This window comes from Manis javanica, chromosome 3 (genome assembly GCF_040802235.1).
Source record: "Manis javanica isolate MJ-LG chromosome 3, MJ_LKY, whole genome shotgun sequence".
Lineage (NCBI taxonomy): Eukaryota > Metazoa > Chordata > Mammalia > Pholidota > Manidae > Manis > Manis javanica.
In genome coordinates this window covers 142,189,656-142,202,974 of record NC_133158.1, presented here as the reverse complement: position 1 = coordinate 142,202,974, position 13,319 = coordinate 142,189,656, and the positions used below count along the sequence as shown (strand labels likewise).

The following is a 13,319-nucleotide window of genomic DNA, read 5'->3' as shown; positions in this document are numbered from 1 at the left end:
AGATTCCTGTTTCCTGATAAAAGAGATAAGACACCTGGTAGTTGCTTCCTGGTACAACTCTCCACTTCTTCTCTTCTTGAACAGGTATCTGATGTTTGATGTACAGCAGTCTTCTTATCACCATGAGGTAGTAAGAAGAGTCATTATGGCAAAGACAGCATTACAGGAGTCCTGGGTATTTGGAGGCATCATTATGTTGCTGAATCAATCCAGAGACCACCTACATCCACACTACTTATTGACTAAATAATAATTATCTTTATGGTTTAAATCCTTGGGAGTTGGGTTTCTTGTTACATATAGTGTAGAACATCTATTACTAATATAAGTACTGAGTTAATTAACTATCTGAAGCTTCCAACAATTTTGTGTCCTTTTTTATTATGAGAACCACTGGTAAGAAAAACTATATGTGCTTGCTTCAGCAGTATATATACTAAAAATGGAATAATACAAAGAAGATTAGCAGGGCCCCTGCACAAGGATGACACACAAATTCGTGAAGTGTTTCATATTTTTACTGCTCTAGATGGAAGTGCTCTTAAGGCTAAATAGCTGTCACCAGAGAAAATAAAATCACTGTAAAGGAAGCAGACCAGTTAAATACAAAGCAAATGCAAAATTAAATCAGCTACCCAAAAAGTCAGTCAAGGGATACACAAAGAGCACAGAATATGACACCTAACATATAAATAAAGAGTGAAGGAGGAAGAAAAAGAAGGGAGGAAGAAAAAAAACCTGTAGATTGTGTTGGAAATAGTATGATAAGTGAGTTAAGTTAGACTATTAGATAGTAAAGAAGCTGCCCTTGAACCTTTGGTAAACATCAATCTAAAGCCTGCAATGGCAATAAGTACATATCTATCGATAATCACCCAAAATATAAATGGACTGAATGCACCAATCAAAAGACATAGAGTTACAGAATGGATAAAAAAGCAAGACCCATCTATTTGCTGTCTACAACAGACTCATTTCAAACCCAAACACATAACAGGCTAAAAGTGAAGAGATGTTAAAAGATATTTCATGCAAATAATAGGGAGAATAAAGCAGGAGTTGCAGTACTTGTATCAGAGAAAATAGACTACAAAATAAAGAAAATAACAAGAGACAAAGAAGGACATTACATACTAATAAAGGAGTCAGTCCAACAAGAGGATATAACCATTATAAATATCTATGTACCCAACACAGGATCACCTACATATGTGAAACAAATACTAACAGAATTAAAGGGGGAAATAGAATGCAATGCATTCATTTTAGGAGACTTCAACACTTCACTCACTCCAAAGGACAGATCAACCAGAGAGAAAATTAGTAAGGAGACAGAGGCACTGAGCAACATATTAGAACAGTTGGACCTAACAGACATCTACAGAGCACTCCACCCAAGAGCAACAGGATACAAATTCTTCTCAGGTATACATGGAACCTTTTCCAGAGTAGATCACATACTAAGCCACAAAAAGAGCATCAGTAAATTCAAAAAAATTGAAATTATACTTACCAAATTCTCAGATCACAAAGGTATGAAACTAGTGCAAAGAAACCAAAGGTGCACAAACACATGGAGGCTTTACAACATGCTCCTAAATAATCAGTGTATCAATCACCAAATAAAAAGAGAGATCAAGCAATGTATGGAGACAAATGAAAACAACAGCTCAACACCCCAGCTTCTGTGGAATACAGCAAAGGCAGTTCTAAGATGAAAGTATATAGCAATACAGGCTTATCTGAAGAAAGAAGAACAATCCCAAATTAAAGGTCTAAACTCACAATTAATGAAAATAGAAAAAGAAGAACAAATGAAGGTCAAAGCCAGTAGAAGGAGGGACATAATAAAGATCAGAGAAAAAATAAATAAAATTGAGAAAAATAGAACAATAGAAGAATTAATGAAACCAGGAGTTGATTCTTTGAGAAAATAAACAAAATAGATAAATCCCTAGCCAGACTTATCAAGAAAAAAAGAAAGTCTACATACATAAACAGAATCAGAAATAAGAAAGGAAAAATCTCTACAGACAGCACAGAAATACAAAGAATTATTAGAGAATACTAAGAAAAATTATATGCCAACAAACTGGATAAGCCAGAAGAAATGGACAACTTTCTAGAAAAATACAACCTTCCAAGGTTGACCCAGGAAGAAGCAGAAAATCTGAACAGACCAATTACCAGCAAGGAATTCGAATTGTTAATAAAAAAAACTACCCAAGAACAAAATTTACAGACCAGATGGCTTCACTGCTGCATTTTATCAGACATTTAGAGAAGACATATCTATTCTCCTTAAAGTTTTCCAAAGAATAGAAGAGGAGGGAATATTTCCAAACTCATTCTATGTTGCCACCATCACTCTAATGCCAAAACCAAGCAAAGACAACAACAAAAAAGAAAATTACAGACCAAAATCCCTGATGAACATAGATGCAAAAATACAAAATATTAGCAAACTGAATTCAAAAATATATCAAAAAGATCATCCATCATGATCAAGTTGGATTTATGCCAGGGATGCAAGGATGGTACAACATTTGAAAATCCATCAACATCATCCACCACATCAACAAAAAGAAGGACAAAAATCACCTAATCATTTCCATAGATGCTGAAAAAGCATTTGACAAAATTCAACATCCATTCATGATAAAAACTCTTAACAAAATGGTATAGAGGGCAAGTACCTGAATATAATAAAGGCCATATATGACAAACCCACAGCCAACATTATACTCTACAGTGAGAAGCTGAAAGCTTTTCCTTTTAGATCGGGAACAAGACAAGGATGACCACTCTCCTCACTTTTATTCAACATAGTACTTGAGGTCCTAGCCATGGCAATCAGACAACACAAAGGAATAAAAGGCATCCAGATGGATAAGGAACAAGTTAAACGTTCACTGTTTGAAGATGACCTGATATTATACATAAAAAAAACCCTAAGGAATCCACTCCAAATTACTAACTGAATTCAGCAAAGTTTCAATATATAAAATTAATACACAGAAATCTGTTGCATTCTTATATGCTAACAATGAACTGCTAGAAAGAAGAATCAGGAAAACAATTCCATTCACAATTGCATCTAAAAGAATAAAATACCTAGGACTAAACCTAACCGAGGAGGTGAAAGACCTATACCCTGAAAACTGCAAGACACATTTTAGAGAAATTAAAGACACCAAGAAATGGAAATGTATCCCATGCTCATGGGTAGGAAGAACTAATATTGTCAAAATGGTCATCCTGACCAAAGCAATCTACAGTTCAATGCAATCTCTATCAAAATAGTGACAGCATTCTTCAACGAACTAGAACAAATAGTTCTGAAATTCATAGGGAACCACAAAAGACCCTAAATAGCCAAAGCAATCCTGAGAAGGAAGAATAAAGCTGGAGGGGATTATACTCCCCAACTTTAAGCTCTACTACAAAACCACAGTAATCAGAACAATTTGGTACTGGCTTAAGAATAGACCCATAGATCAATGGAGTGGAATATATGGCCAATTAATATATGATAAAGGAACCATGGATATGCAATGGGGAAATGACAGCTTCTTCAACAACTGTTGTTGGCAAAACTGGCAGCCACATGTAAGAGAATGAAACTGGATTATTGTCTAACTCCATACACAAAAGTAAACTAAAAATGGGCCAAACACCTGAACGTAAGTCATGAAACCATAAAACTCTTAGAAGAAAACATAGGCAAAAATATCTTGAATATAAACACGAGCAACTTTTTCATGAACACACTCAGACAAGGAAAACAAAAGCAAAAATGAACAAATGGGACTACATCAAACAAAAAAGCTTCTATACAGCAAATGACACCACCAGCAGAACAAAAAGGCACTCTGCAGTACGGGAGAATATATTCGTAAACGACATATCTGGCAAGGAGTTAACATCCAAAATATATAAAGAACTCACACCTCAACACCCAAAAAGCAAATAACCTGATTAAAAAATAGGCAGAGGATCAGTCACTTCTCCAAAGAAGAAATTCAGATGCCCAACAGGCACATGAAAAGATGCTCCACATAGCTAATCATCAGGGAAATGCAAATTAAAACCACAGTAAGATATCACCTCACACCAGTTAGCAACATCCAACATCCAAAAGACAAGCAACAACAAATGCTAGCAAGGATGCTGAGAAAGGGGAACCCTTCTACACTGTTGGTGGGAATGTTAATTAATTCAACCATTGTGGAAAACAATATGGAGATTCCTCAAAAAAACTGAAAATAGAAATACCATTTAACCCAGGAATTCCACTCCTAGCAATTTACCCAAAGAAAACAAGATCTGAGATTCAAAAAGACACATGCACTCCTATGTTTATCGCAGCACTATTTACAATACTCAAGAAATGGAAGTAACTTTAGTGTCCATCAGTAGATGAATGGATAAAGAAGAGGTGGTACATATATACACAATGGAATATTATTCAGCCATTAGAAGAAAAGAAATCTTACCATTTTCAACAACATGGATGAAGCTAGAGGGTATTATGTTCAGTGAAATAAACCAGGAGGAGAAAGACAAGTACCAAATGATTTCACTCATCTGTGGAATATAACAAGAAAGGGGTATGTGGGGTGGACTTGATAATATGGGTGACTGTAGTAACCACAATGTTGCTCATTAGAAACCTTCATAAGGTTGTATATGAATTGTATAAAAATAAAGAAAAGAAAAACTGTATCATTCTCTGCAGAACTTACAGCGTGTAAACTTCAGCTTTTGTGATGAACTGGATAAAGTATAAGTGAAAACTTAAAGTCTCAATATAGATGACATCAGAAGTTTATAAATAAGTTATATATATATATATAAGGAAGAGAGAGAGATGAGAGTATAACCCAATAATCTTCCTCTTGGAGGACTTAGTTCTCATCTAAGGCATTCATAATACTGGTTTATATTTATCAGCATCTAGAATGTAGGTGTCATTTTAACATTTACTGCCATTCACACAGCTCACACAGTGTGTACTTACAGTGATGGAGCACTGTGCCAAGGCATGAGAGACATCGTGAAGGTGAGTCTTCGTGACTCTAAAATTGATGTGCTGCATGGCCTCAGGCATGACATTCAATCTCCTTGTCTCAGTTTTCCCTATCTGTAGACAAAGTAATTCTTGCACAAAATATTCCTTCAAAGGCTATTGAAAGGATTATTAAAAGAACACTGTGAGTCCATTGGAGAAAAAAATATGTACAAAGGTAGAAAATTTTAGTTATTTTGGAGAAAATGGAGAAATGGAGTATAGAGAAAAAGAGACAGGTTGCCTTGAGGTCTTACATGGCCTGAAATGGCAACTCAGAAAACAACGCTCTCAAGATGGAGTCAGTTACAGGCCTGCTTGCTGACCCTCTACAGTGCAGAAAGGCAGAGGATACCGTGCTTGTTCCTGGTGGTGCATTGAGGAGACACGGGAAGACAGAGCTGCCACCTCAGGCTTTTCCATGAATACGTGAGAAAGAGAATGCAATAAGGAGCTGGCATGCCTGAGCGGGAGAAGAAGCCTGGCTATTGGACATGAATGCATCCATTTCCTTTGTTAAGTACCTAATTGAACTAAGTTCTGTAATAGGTATTTTGTCAGGAGAACTGTGTGGTGCTTTCCAGGGGCTTATGATTCTGGCCCTTGTTCATTATTTCCTGAAATAGGATTCTATCAAAGTCCTGATATCACATTCTTCCCCATTACCATATTGCTTTCACATTGCTACTAGGTTCATTCTTTTAAGGCAATATTGTTTTTTTCTTTAAATCATATTATTTTCCTGTTTAACTGTTGTATACAATTTAAGGGCCAGCAGTACCTAAGGATTCAAGATCCTGTACAGTATGATCTACATCTACTGTTCCTCATACATAAATTTTTCTCTGCCTAAATTGTTGCTCCTTCTTTTGTACCTGTTCTTTCCCAAATACACAACATTTTTCCCCAGTTTCAAGGGAGCCTAAAAAACCATCAGAGCCAGCGCCAAATGCCATCTCATAGAAGCGGTCTCTGGTCCTTTTTGTATATGAAATTTCCTTAGGATTTTATTTTTCTCACACGGCACTTGTGTTATTTTATCTTGAATTTCAGTCATGTGAGTGTCATATTGTGTCACTCTTCTAGAACACATCCTTCTGGAAGGAACAGGTTTGTTCTGATGATCTATTCCAGCACCTAACATATGGTGCTTTGGTCACAATAAGTGCCCAATTAAGACAAAATGTGTTAAGTTAAATTATACTCTAAAGCCACTGATGTAGACTATATTATGGTAGCAGAAATGAAATATTGAACTAAGACATGAGTGGATAATAAAATATTCTATTTGCATTCTGATCAGTTCACCTGGTAGAGCCATAGCTGGAGGTGAGGAAGGGCAGGCACATGGGACAAGCACCATGACTAACTTTTCCTGCCTCTGCTTAAAAATGCTGAGATATGAATAGTATAGTAAGAACAGGAAGGACTCCATCTTAAGGCCAAGATTCCATACTAAAATCCAGGGAGTTAAGAGGTAAGATTCCTAACATATTTTATGGTAATCAGCCAATAACTGACTCCACCTTAAGGCAGGGCAAGTCCTAAATGTTATGTCCCTGCTGTTTGAGGGTAGCCACTATCTTGGAGAAGAACAGGGTCAAGAAATTATTTGTGTTAAGTTTATCTGACAGACTATCTAGAGGACAGACTATGGATGGTGACATGATGTCTCTCACCAGGCACACACATCATGAGACGGCAAGTCAAGCCTATGCTGTACCCATCCCCTGGCCCTTTGCCCCATTCTTGAAAGCCTTAAAAGACAAAATCCTAAGCCCTTAAGTGTGCCTCCACTCTGAGGTTGCCCATACTCCCCTTTCTTTGTGTACTTTTTGCCTTAAATAAAGACCTCACTGTTCAGCTTACTGTGTTTTGTCAAGTGGTAAGCATCTTTGTTACTTCCCTATTTCATTTTATTTTCTAGACTTAAGCGCCAGTCATCTCTCTCTCTGTTCTACTTCAGACAAGTAGGGAATGGCTACTAAGATCCCTGATTTGGGCTGGCAAGTTCCTGTCTCCTGGGTGACTTGGACAGGACTGCAGCTGTACAATCATGCTCTTTAGAAGTCTGCCCCAAAATCTACTTTCTTTACTTTGGGAAATTCTCAGAACATAATCTCACTCCATGCAGTGCTCTGTGGCTCCCCCAAATCCTGGAATGGAAGGGCCTTAGTTCCCATACTGTGCAGATTCAAGCAGACACTGGACCCCAGGTGATTGGCTTCAGGAGTTGACAAGGAATTTGCTCTTTGCCAAGTAGGAGTTCAGTGAGCTGCACTTTCCTTCTTCGACTCTTCCTTGCTTTTGCATATCTGCTGCCATTTGCTGCTCCTCTTGCTTTAAAAAATCCCTTCCTTACCTACATTCTTGTTCAGAACCCTCCCCTGACCAGGTTGAAGTTTCACCTCGTGCACAGTGAGAAACCTCCCCAGATGCCGCAGCCCAACAACAGGGCAACCGGTGGTGATGAGGAAGAGTGAAACTTATGTCTGCATGTCTGTGTGAGCTTAATGCCACCCACCCACCTACCCACAGCTTCAAAGTTAAGGTAGGAAACTCACAGCTGAACCGACACAACATTAATTAACATTGAAAGAGAGGAGGCAATAAGGAGGAAAATCTATAATCCTAGAAAACATTGCTATAAGTAGGTATAAGAGCCTAGATTTTTATTCTATGACTACAAAACTCATAGCATTTTGGCAAATAAAAATATTTAGTAGATGAATTAAAACAACCATTTGAGATCAAATAATAACCTCTAATAACCATTGAATTTTTGCAATGTGCCATTGGTCTTTTCCAAGTGGGTTTCACATATTCTTACTCCTTTCAACAGCTCTATGAAGTAGACATTATTTCACCCAGTTTTACAGAAAGGGAAACTGAGGTAGGAAACCCACCCAAGGTCACCCAGCTGATGTAGAATCAGATTCCCAACCAGTCAGTCTTGGTCCAAAGCTCATGCTCTTCCTATTTCACTTTATTCTCACAGACAATCTAAGGTTTCCTGCAAGTTTTTCACAGTTTGAAATTTTAGAAATTTCCAGATTGGAAATATGAGACACATGCTCAGGTATCTGCCTGGTGAGGACAGAGAATGACTTCTTCCAGTTTGGAATGAAGCTTATACTTTCTGTGCAACATAGGCAGACCAACATATTTGTTGCACATTCAAGCTGCTTCACTTTCTTTTTGCCAGCCTGGATTTCACAGGTATCCACCATAATCGATTTAGGACAATAAGGCTAGAGTTCACAGCTTAAATTCAGGCAGGAGGAGATAATTTTGAGTTCTTCATTGGCCAGGTGTGTATGACAGATGAATAAGGAGGAGTAGGGAAAATTCACTGCCACTGTCAGTGTGATGGATTTTAAAACATGACCTCATCAGTCCTTTTGAGAATGAAAAATGTGTTCAAGGACTTATCTGCAAAGTCTGAAAGTATAAACCTCTTAGAGAAACAAAAGTGAATTTTTAAAAAGTGACTGGAAAATTAAAAATACTTGAGAAAAAAAAAATCAATCCACTTCAGCCAGGATGACATCATTATATAATCACTGAGGGCAATTTGTTTTATAGATTCAGAACAAACCCCTTAAACTGACTTGTAGTTCTCCTTTTAAAAGAGATAAATTGGGGCTGGAAGCTGCTATGCTAATATTAAGCCAGATAAGAAGTGTGTTTGCTTCGTGGCAGACCCCTTGAAATGGGGTTTGTTAAAATGAATGCACTGCGTTCACAGGAACAGCAGCGCTGCCGGGGCCTGCTGGCGATAAATTCAGCAATTCGTTTTTGACTGGGATGTTTATCATCTCTCCGCTTCTGAGCACTGCGATGCAAAGGGCGGGGGAACGGCTGTAGTTCAGCTTGCGGGCTGCTGGTGTCGTCCCCTCACCGCAGACCGGAGAAGGCACCAGCGTGTTTCCAGTCAAGCATTTAATAAATTCGTCTGTAATTTTTGTCTTGGAGGTAATGAGGCCTGACCGCTTTGGCTGGTGCACGATAACAATCCCACACTGGTATCTTTGAAATTCTTCGTTGCCAAATTCATAAAGGAAGAAATGATTTCTGCAAAATGACAGTAAACATGCTTCATTTTATAAGACATTGTGGTTAACAACCTGAAACAATGAAGTGTTTCTGAGCTATAGCTAAACTAATTTGGGCTATATTAAAAGTGCTGATGTGGATGCTAAACCACTGCTTCTGTTTCTTGTTTTTCATTTATTTTTGGCTTTTTGTTGTTGGGGGGAGTAATCTCAGGAGAACACATATGGCCTAATTTTCAGCTTTTGATAGTAATAATAATGATAACAGTAATAATCTCACCCCAAATTTTCCCTCCATAGAACTTCATCTTGAAAAATAAAAAGACATCAAGCAGGATGTTCTTAGAAAGGCTGTGATTGCTGCACAGCGTTGTCACCTCAGTACACGGACTGGCTGCCATGGAAGACAAGAGGACGCGAGCTACTGCGACTTAGCTGCTGCGGAACACCTCGCTGCAGTGAGTATCACGGTTCTCCGTGACAACGAAGTGCAAAGGAGCTTCAGTACAACTGGGAAAACCTTGGGAGAAAGTTATTTTTAACACCATGCTGACAATTAGCTGGTTTTTAAGCACAATTAATGGAAGAAACTCCCTGTAGTAATCATTTTTAGTTGAAATTAGCTGGCAATCCAGGGCTCACTGGGAGTTGCTGGCATTTGAAGTGTGGGCTGTTGCCAAATTCAATGAGAAGAGCATTTGCTGGGTAAACTCCCTTTAAGTACTCTTGTACTCTGTGAACCAGCGCACTGAAGAAAGGAGCCCAATGTTCAGACACAAAATTTCTCTTTATTGGAAGCTGTTCAATCCCCAATGCAAAAATTCTAAAAATGAACAGAATAGAGATAATGAATAGAGCAAGCCAGAGGAATGACATTACCTGTTAAAATAATGCAATTGTTCCCTCTGTTTAGAATACAGCCAGGCTATACAGATGTGAGAAATTGGGGGATGAGGAGCAAAGATGTTTTGCTTAAAGTATCTATATTTATAGGTAAAAAAAACTGATCCACTCTGTTTTATTTATAGTAATTATATAAATTAATCCTTACTAATAATTATGGCTAAGGGTGGGGGATTAGTAACTTTAAAGTTTCAGAATGATTTGGAGTGGTTAAAAACAGGAGTCCTCAGATTATACCTGTTTTTTAAAAGATAGTTAATCATATCCCTGCAATTTATAGGCTAGATTGTTCATAGCACCTAATGGGGAACTTTTGAAAGAAAATCTGGGAAGCAAATTGTTCAGGTAAACAAAAGATCATGGAACCAGTGGGTACATTTTCTAATAAAAATATATTTTAAAAAGATAGCTTTCTACTTATTCAGATTTATCTTTACTGCAGACAATATGTGACTGTTTAATAATTCTCTCTCAGAGCTATAAATGCTTTATAGATAGCACCTGATAATGTCAGACCAGGAACTGTCTGAAAATGTTTCTAGGACTCATAAAAATGTTCACATCAAATAAGTAGGAGTTTATGCTCAGGAACGATTATTACATGCAGTTGGTTGGCCAAGCATTTTGATAGTGTGCTTTGTCTAAATTCTTAGCCATCCATAATCCAAAGCCATCATATCACACACTATGAGATTTTAGGCAAACTGTTAGTTTGGTTTTATTTTCCTTATGTTAAATAAGGACAAGTGTTCTTAAGTAAGCTTTTCCCCCCATAATGTTTATGATAGTTTAAAGAGTCAACCTTGCACAAATGCATAACTTTACTTAAAAGTTGAATTCATAATTCAGTTTATTGCATGTGAGATCATATTTGAAGACAACTTGAAAGCACATATTAGAACCTGCTTTCACTCTCAGATAAACTCCTGTGACTCAAAATGTTATGGACTTCTTCCAGTAGTCTACAGGCGGGATGCCAAGACTGCCAAAGTATATCCAACAGGAGACATACACAGTCAGAGTTACAGGGGGATGAGCACAGGTTTTCAAGTTAATTTAGAGAGTCTAAGGAAGACCAAGTCTTGCCTCATCAATAAAAAGGCACCAAGAAAGGTCTTCTTTGAGCTATATCCTTTTCTGTATACTAATAAAAATAGGTGAAACTAAGAAGATTTATACATAATTTCCAATACTTGGGCTATTATTTTATTCCAGGGGCTTATTTTATGGAAGATACTGGAAAACTGGCCTGCTAATAGAGAACAATTATTAATGTGCTGGGGGGATTGATAATTACCTTGAGGCTTGAGGGATCTCAAGATGTTTTGGCTTAGAAGAAGAGGCATCTTATATAATAGCCGTTTTATACTAAGTTGTTTTTTCTATATTTGTTTATTTCATTCTGACAGGAAATAAGTTGTTTCTGGCTCAAAGATAGACTTTAATTATTCATCAAACATTTTAATCAGTTGCACACCTCCCAAAACTCAGTGCGTTGATGTAATGCGGGAAGATGTCACCTGTACATATAATGGGGATGGGGACGCCAAAATTATGAATCTGGGAGTTTATTCAGGGGAAGGATAGCACACCTGTTCCTCTTCTCCTTTGAGAGTATAGAGAAAGAGCTGTAGGGACACAAGAGACAGGTGAAGGGAGGGAGGAAGGTGAGAGAGCTTTGCTAAGTAATGTAACAAATGTAAATTATGATTTGGGGGGAAAATGTACTGATCCCTTAGTCTGTTACCTTTTGTAAAGAAATAAATGGCTTCAGGGGAGATACCTCTGTTTTTTATTTATAAGATTTGTTTGTCATTCATATATCTTTTAACACAAATTACTAGTAATATTTGCTCAATAAGCTCTGACTATGCTAAAGCATGAGCATATTAAGGTAGCGTTGTTTTATTGTGACATGTTTAGAATCTGATGAAAATTAATAGAAAGGAAGTAGGTTTGTTTTATATGGATTCAAACAATAGAAATGGGAAAATGGACATAAGTCATAGGGAAATATTCCCATTCAATTTAGAAACTAAGATCCATTTAAATGGACTGATTCTGTCATAAGTTTGTAAATTCCTTATCCTGGGAGATATACAAATGCACCATTTATGTTGGAAAAGCAGTTCTTGCAATGGACAAATGGGTGACCTAACCTCCAAGGTTCATTCTGTTAGTAAATAAGCTCCTAAGGGCAGGTAACCTCTCTTTTATTCAACATGGCACCTTTAGTGTACTGCTCAGGATCTCAAATAAGATAATCACTGACTAATTTCGTAATAGTGTATTAATAGGTGGATGGATAGATGATAAGTGTTAAGGTTTCTGTAGTTTCTTCTCAAAGTCACTAAAATGAGTTTAAAAGTTTAGGAAACTCTTAGGAGAAAAGCCATACTGGTTTACTAACAAGAATCACATTAGGATACACTTAAGGCTCTAGTTAGATGAAGAATGAAATTTTAAAAGGTACACTTTGTGAGTTGTGGTCAAAGGGGTCTTTATCTTCCCCTGCTTTCTTTGAATTTTTTTTACAATAAACAGGTTTTCATTAACTTTATAATTAAAAAAATATATATATATTTATGGATTCACAATTGATTAGTAAGAGAAAACTATCATAGGCAACTGGTACTTCTTAACAACATGGTAGGGATCCCTTCCCAGGTCACTAAGCTTCCTAGGTGAACAGGGGTTTCAGCAAAATCAGCAGTTCTTAGGCATGTTGTAAAGTCTCTGGAAAGAAAACCATCTAAGGTCTTTACTCAAATGTAAGACTTTATAACTTTTAAGATGATAGAATAAAAGTAAAATTAATAAAATTCTTGGTTTTAAACTTGGTTTTGTAACTCTGGGGAGAGGAAATCCTGGGGGCAAAATACCTCTAAAACCAAAATCAGTCAAAGGGAGAAATAAAGTTTAAAACCTGTTTATTGATTACAAACTGCGGTCCGGGCGGTGTCTCTCCTGCTCCAGCAGAAGCAAGTGAAACTTCTCCGCAACCTCTCAGGTTCAGATAAGCCCTCAGTTTCCCAGGTAACTATCCATTGATGTGGAGATGAACTACTCTCCCCACCCCTTAGGAACACTGTTGATATGGATATGCACTAAAGCCAGGCAAGAGATTCTGTAAATATTACAATTTTATTAATAGCCCACCCCTCCAGAAATCTTGCCTTACAACCTACTTGTTCCCCTTCTTCTGCAGTGGTCCCTGGGAAAACTGGAGCACTGTGACCAGACTAATGATATAGCAATAGCAACAGCAATAAAATCATGACAATCCTCAAGCC

The 13,319-nt window shown here is 37.3% G+C and overlaps 1 non-coding gene across 1 annotated transcript; it reads left to right on the top strand.

Annotated features, from left to right (window-relative positions):
- Positions 1–412: 412 nt before the first annotated feature.
- LOC118968270 (U6 spliceosomal RNA) lies at positions 413–519 on the top strand. Its single transcript, XR_005055843.2, has one exon. It is a non-coding gene; the product is annotated as a U6 spliceosomal RNA (small nuclear RNA).
- The last annotated feature ends 12,800 nt before the right edge of the window (positions 520–13,319 follow it).